This window comes from Heterodontus francisci, chromosome 3, assembly GCF_036365525.1.
Source record: "Heterodontus francisci isolate sHetFra1 chromosome 3, sHetFra1.hap1, whole genome shotgun sequence".
In the NCBI taxonomy this organism is placed as follows: domain Eukaryota; kingdom Metazoa; phylum Chordata; class Chondrichthyes; order Heterodontiformes; family Heterodontidae; genus Heterodontus; species Heterodontus francisci.
In genome coordinates this window covers 180623433-180629641 of record NC_090373.1, presented here as the reverse complement: position 1 = coordinate 180629641, position 6209 = coordinate 180623433, and positions in this window count along the sequence as shown.

Here is a 6209-nt window from a genome sequence, read left to right as displayed (position 1 = left end):
TAACTGCCCTCTGAAGCTACTCATTTGTCAAGGGCAATTAGATATAGGCAACAAATGCTGGCCTTGCCAGTGATGCCCACATCCCATGAAAGAATAAAAAAAGTGTCCTGAAGTTCCCACATGGTGCAGGGATTGCAAAAAACAGGTCTCAGCTGCCCAATCATGATCTAAAAACAAATCACTATTCCCTCTTTTAGAATCTGCTTGGTACCTTAGTATAAACTTTTAGTTTTAATTAATGCCTCTAGACTTGCTCTGTACTAATATTTTGTACATTCCCTTACTGTTACACTTACCCCGAATCAAATTTTATCAATTAGTTTAACTAGTTAAGCTATAAATTCAATACACTATTTTATAATTTCCCTTTTCTAGTTTAAACCACTGCCCTAGTTTCTTTGAAAAAACCTAATACTCACCAACCAATTAACAAGCCGAGTCTACCACGAATGTTTGCACCTCCGAGCAGATTGAGTGGTTAGTTCCTCAGAGACAAGGGCTACCCTCTGAGGAAACTGGATGATGGAACCTGCCAGGAGACCTGTCAGTGATGCTGAGGAGAGGTACAGCAGGAGCCACATCACCACAAGGGTGATTATTGAGCAAGCCATTGGCTCACTGAAAATGCGATTTCAGATGCTTTGACAGATCTGGAGATGGCCTTCAGTATGATCTAGCAAGAGTCTCCAGTATGGTGGTGGTCTTCTGCGTCTTTCATCACATGATATAGCAGAGAGGAATGGAGCTGTAAGAGGAGAAAGCTGTCGACCGCTCATTATCCTCTGATGAGGAGGAGGATAAGGAAGAGGAGGAGCTGGAGGAAAAGGAGCATAGTGTGGCCAGGATGGCTGTAGCTGCATGTCTAGCTGCCAGATTAGCATGGTTCTGGATCCTTCTGTCAATGGGAACAGTTTCTCCCTACCTGCTCTGTCCAGACCCCTCATGATGTTGAACACCTCGATCAAATCTCCATGTTACAGAAGTTCCTCATCCCTGGAACCATTCACATGAATCTTTTCTGCACCCTCTATAATGCCTAAACATCCTTCCTAAAATGTGGCACCCAGAATTGGACACAGTACTCCAGTTAAGACTGAACCAGTGTTTGTATAGGTTTATCATAACTTCCTGATTCTTGTATTCTGTGCCCCAATTTATAAAGCCCAGGATCTCATATGTTTTGTTAACTGCTTTCTCAACCTGCCCTGCAACCTTCAATGATTTGTGCACATGTACTCTCCATTTTTTTTTTGGAGGACCAAGATGGCTTTTGGGCAGTCAGCTCTCTGTTCACATCTTTCCGTGACCATCTGCTGCCGTCTGTTGCTCCTTCTCCCCACTAAATCCTCTCTTCTGTTTAAGTTCCCCTGATTCTAGCAGCGGGTACATTTTTAGCCCAAACTTCAAGTTAACTGCTGGTTTAACCAGCCTTTGTCTGATGGTACAAACCCCGTCCCCCGACCTTACGTTATGAGCTCTGGTAAAGATCTGGATCACACCTGGATGTGGTTTTTCTCTCAAATCTGGCTTCAAATTCCTGGCTTCACTGGACATCAAGATCATGTTTCTGCACTGGACTACATTGGAAAAAATGTAAAACTCTGCTTCCATCTACAATCTGCTGCCTTTTTCTTTATTTTTCTGTGAGCTGTGGAATAGATCTGGAAAAATCTAGATCTAGATCTTCTTGGAAGCTTAGCTTCAAATTTCTGGACTTAACATCAAGAAGACGCTTTTGCTCAGTACTACATTGATTGTAACGCAAGACCCAACTTTATCTCTGAATTGTTGCTCTGTTGTGATATTTAAAGTAACTTTATTCAGCTGACTGCCCTTCCCCACCACTGCTATGATTAAGAGACTTTGGTCTCCTGCTGAGCCTGTGACTGGCCACTGGTATTTCTGCTTCAGCCTGTTCCTGGCCAGAAAATCACTTGCTTGCACTGAGTTCACTCCTAAGCAATCTACAGTCATTTTTTTTTCATATTCTTTCATGGGATGTGGGCATCACTGCCAAGGCCAGCATTTGTTGCCCATCCCTAATCGCCCTGGACACCTAGGCCATTTCAGAAGGCAGTTAAGAGTCAACCACATTGCTGTGGTCTAGAATCACATGTAGGCCAGACCAGATAAGGACAGCAGATTTCTTTCCCTAAAAGGCATTAATGAACCAGTTGTGTTTTTATGGCAATCGACAATAGTTTCATGGCACCATTACTGAGACTAGCTTTTCATTCCAGATTTTTTAAATGAATTGAATTTAAATTCCACCAGCTGCCATTTGAACCCATGTCCCAGGATATTAGATTACTAGCACAGTAACATAACCACTATACCTCCATCTCCCCATTGCTCAGACTGACCACCTGAGGATGTAGTAGCTGGTGGGTTTGAGGGATTGGAGGTGGCAACCTGGAGGTGGGAAGCAGCGACCTGGAGCTGCTCCCTTTGCACACCTGGAGGACAAGATCACACCTACTTTTGTGCCGATCTTGGGCCCTGTCGGTCGGTGCATTCAACATTAACAACAACATCAAGAGCAAATGGCTAAGCGGGTAAGCCTGACATAATCTGGAATGGTATCCCATTATGTAGTAGGTGTTTCCCTCACGTTAGCACCTTCCGGCAACTTACGCAACCGAATAGGCCATAGACGTATAGGCTTTCGTCTTTCCTCTGGACACCAGCTTACGAGATCAAGAGGTGGGTGCAGATGCTAGGCAAGTCTGCACCTCCTAAAACCATGCCTCGGCTACACAGTAAAGAAAGAAAGGTAACCTTTCGGCTTGGAAGCTGGAATGTGAGGACTATGTGTCCTGGAATAAACAACAAACCGCACTCCACAGCAAGTGTGCACAAGACAGCCTTGCTTGACCGTGAGCTTGGTGTTGACATTGCCGCTCGACAAGAAACCTGATTAGCTGACACAGGCTCTATTCGAGTGGCTAATTACTCCTTCTGCTGGCATGGAAAGAGTGCTGAAGATCGCACTCAGCTGAGGATGACTATGAAGAGGGTGAGGAAGAGGACAAAATTGCAAATGATATCAATATGAATATAAGGGCCATGGAGAGACAAGCAAAGGACATCAGTGAGAATCTCATATTTGCACATTTCAGCCAATATTGAGGCACTTGCTAAAGTAACGTTGGAAGAAACAAATCCTCAGAATATGTTCACATAGGCCTGTGATCTGATTCATTGCTGTAATCTAAAAGAAGGCGTCTTCTGACAACAGCACATGAATCTGCAGTGAAGAAAGCGACCTACATCTCCATGGAAATAGCATCCTGCATCAAGAGGGTACTGCAACATTGAAGCACATTGTGACTGGCACATCAAAGCATTTCTCAGTTACGATGGACCTGCGACAACACCTGTGTAAGGAATGTAAAGGGGGTAACGACATATGAGAAACCTAAAATTGGAATGCACCTTGGTAAGGAATAATGCGCAAAATCTTCGCATGACAGACAGCCGTCAATGAAGACTGAAGGGTCAAATGTCAAGGATAAAAGCATGCTGGACACTTTCAGAAATGCTTTGCAAGCATCAGTGTGTGACAGCCATAGGCCTCCAATATTCATTTTTCTTTTTATCTGGAAAATTGAAGTAAATAAATCTATGTTGAGATGTTATTCCTCCATTTGCAATATCTACAACACCCATGCCACCTTCATGCTCATAAAGGCTTAATTTTTCTTTTTCTCTCACCTCGTCTAGGTGCAACCCAGACACTAGTAGCTGAGGTGGAGACAGTCTGCTCATTGCTCTACCCCATTGCTCTGGAAGGCTGGGGTGGGCATCTTTGGAGGCTGCATCCTACTGGGGGGTCTGCAACACTGGTACTTGAGTATCCCCCTCATGCTCGCCTGCTGTAGGTAAGGGGGTCAGTGTCGGGGGCAGGACAAGAAGCTGCTTACCCTGAGGGTGTCCTGAGAGGAAGGCCCTGGGGCAGCTGGCACACACTCCTCCTCTATCTAGGTGCATGATGGCATCTGCTTGTCTCCCTGAAGGGAAGGGGCACCAGTAGGGAGGTCTAGGCTCCTCGTCTCCCTCTCACTTAGACTCTGCTGGATACAGCCCATGGCTAAGGCAGTGGAGTGCAGGTCAGATCCATATGGCTCAAGTGCTAAACTAGACTCGCCATGGAGCTCACTGGACTTGCGACTGAGGAAGCCATATGCTCATATGCCTGGGACATGGCAGATGGCCTGCATGGACTCCTCCAAGGCACGCGCAAAGCCACGTATGAGCTCAGGAATTTCTGACATGTGTTCCACATAGGTTTTCTGAACGTCCAACAGACTTCTCGTAGCAACAAACAGAGCATCATCATTAGTGTGGGGCAGAGCAGGGCCTAGTCCCCAGCAGTCCTCTGATTATCAGGGGACCTGGCTGGCACCTGTTCCCTCAGCTGCTAGGACATGTCTGTGTTGTGTCCACCAGATTGTGACTCTTTTTCTAATCTTAAACCATCCCCCCCTCCAGACTGTGTGGATGTATCTGCACTGGTGGAGGAGGAAGAAGTGGCAGGTGACAGTGCACCCCTTGAGGCATTGGCAGCTTCCTCCGCAGAGGCAGTGTGTGTGGGCCCTCACAGCATTCCATCTTTCAAGTGCGGACACCTGCAGTTCAGACACAAACAGAGGCAAATTAAGCATCATCACAACATTAGGGCAACAGGTTCACACATGTTCCTCTTGTGTTCACATATGGTTGCAAGTCTAGAGTTGACACTTTATCCTTACACCTTGTGGATCCTGCCTCGCCATCTGCAACTGATCTGCCTCCCTCCTCTCTTGCAATTTCAGCAGCGTCCTCCTCAGCTGTTGTCAGGGGTCTTATATCTGACACTCCTCCACTTGTCTTTGCCCACTCCCACTGTTATGGGTGCATTTATCCTGCAGGAGACAGTGCAGATTTAATTACATGTCAAAAGATGCATCACAGCCATTGTATACATGCATCGACATCACTCATTCTGGAGTTGCTTTCAAACAATGCAACTAAACACTTGCAAATGGCAGACGTAAGGATTCTGCACAAACAGTTGGTGTCTGGCACCAAGGCTGATCACGCATCTTAATGCATACCTTGACTGCCCAGTGTCCTACACACATGAAGCCAAGGAAAAATATCAGCTTCGGGAAAATCACGCCCTCGCCAATCTGAGCAGGTCATTTATTTGTTTCCGACACTGTACCCTGTTTCGCCATGTCAACACGGTTCGACACCTCAATAAAAGCAAAATACTGCAGATGCTGGAAATCTGAAATAAAAACAAGAAATGCTGGAACCACTCAGCAGGTCTGGTAGCATCTGTGGAAAGAGAAGCAGAGTTAACGTTTCAGGTCACTAACCCTTCTTCGGAACTAGCAAATATTAGAAATGTCAAAGGTTATAAGCAAGTGAGCCGGGGGTGGGGCAAGAGATAACAAAGGAGAAGGTGTTGATTGGACAAGGCCACATAGCTGACCAAGAGGTCATGGAGCAAAGACAAACAATATGTTAATGGTGCAAAAACAAGAAATGCTGGATTCACTCAGCAGGTCTGGCAGCATCTGTGGAAAGAGAAGCAGAGTTAACGTTTCGGGTCAGTGACCCTTCTTCGGAACTGACAAATATTAGAAAAGTCACAGATTATAAACAAGTGAGGTGGGGGTTGGGCAAGAGATAACAAAGGAGAAGGTGCAGATTGGACCAGGCCACATAGCTGACCAAAAGGTCACGGAGCAAAGGCAAACAATATGTTAATGGTGTGTTGAAAGACAAAGCATTAGTACAGATTAGGTGTGAATATACTGAATAAGGAACATCAGCAAGTGCAAACCTGAAGAAAAACAACCTGAAAAAAACAGTGGGTAAGCAAACTGAACAAACTAAGATGAAATGAAATAAATGCAAAAAAAGATTGTAAAAAATGTAAAAAGGAAGAAAAAATAACTAAAAATGACTAAAAATGAAAGTAAAGTGGGGGGCTGTCATGCTCTGAAATTATTGAACTCAATGTTCAGTCCGGCAGGCTGTAGTGTGCCTAATCGGTAGATGAGATGCTGTTCCTCGAGCTTGCGTTGATGTTCACTGGAACACTGCAGCAATCCCAGGACAGAGATGTGAGCATGAGAGCAAGGGGGAGTGTTGAAATGGCAAGCAACCGGAAGCTCAGGGTCCTGCTTGCGGACTGAGCGGAGATGTTCCGCAAAGCG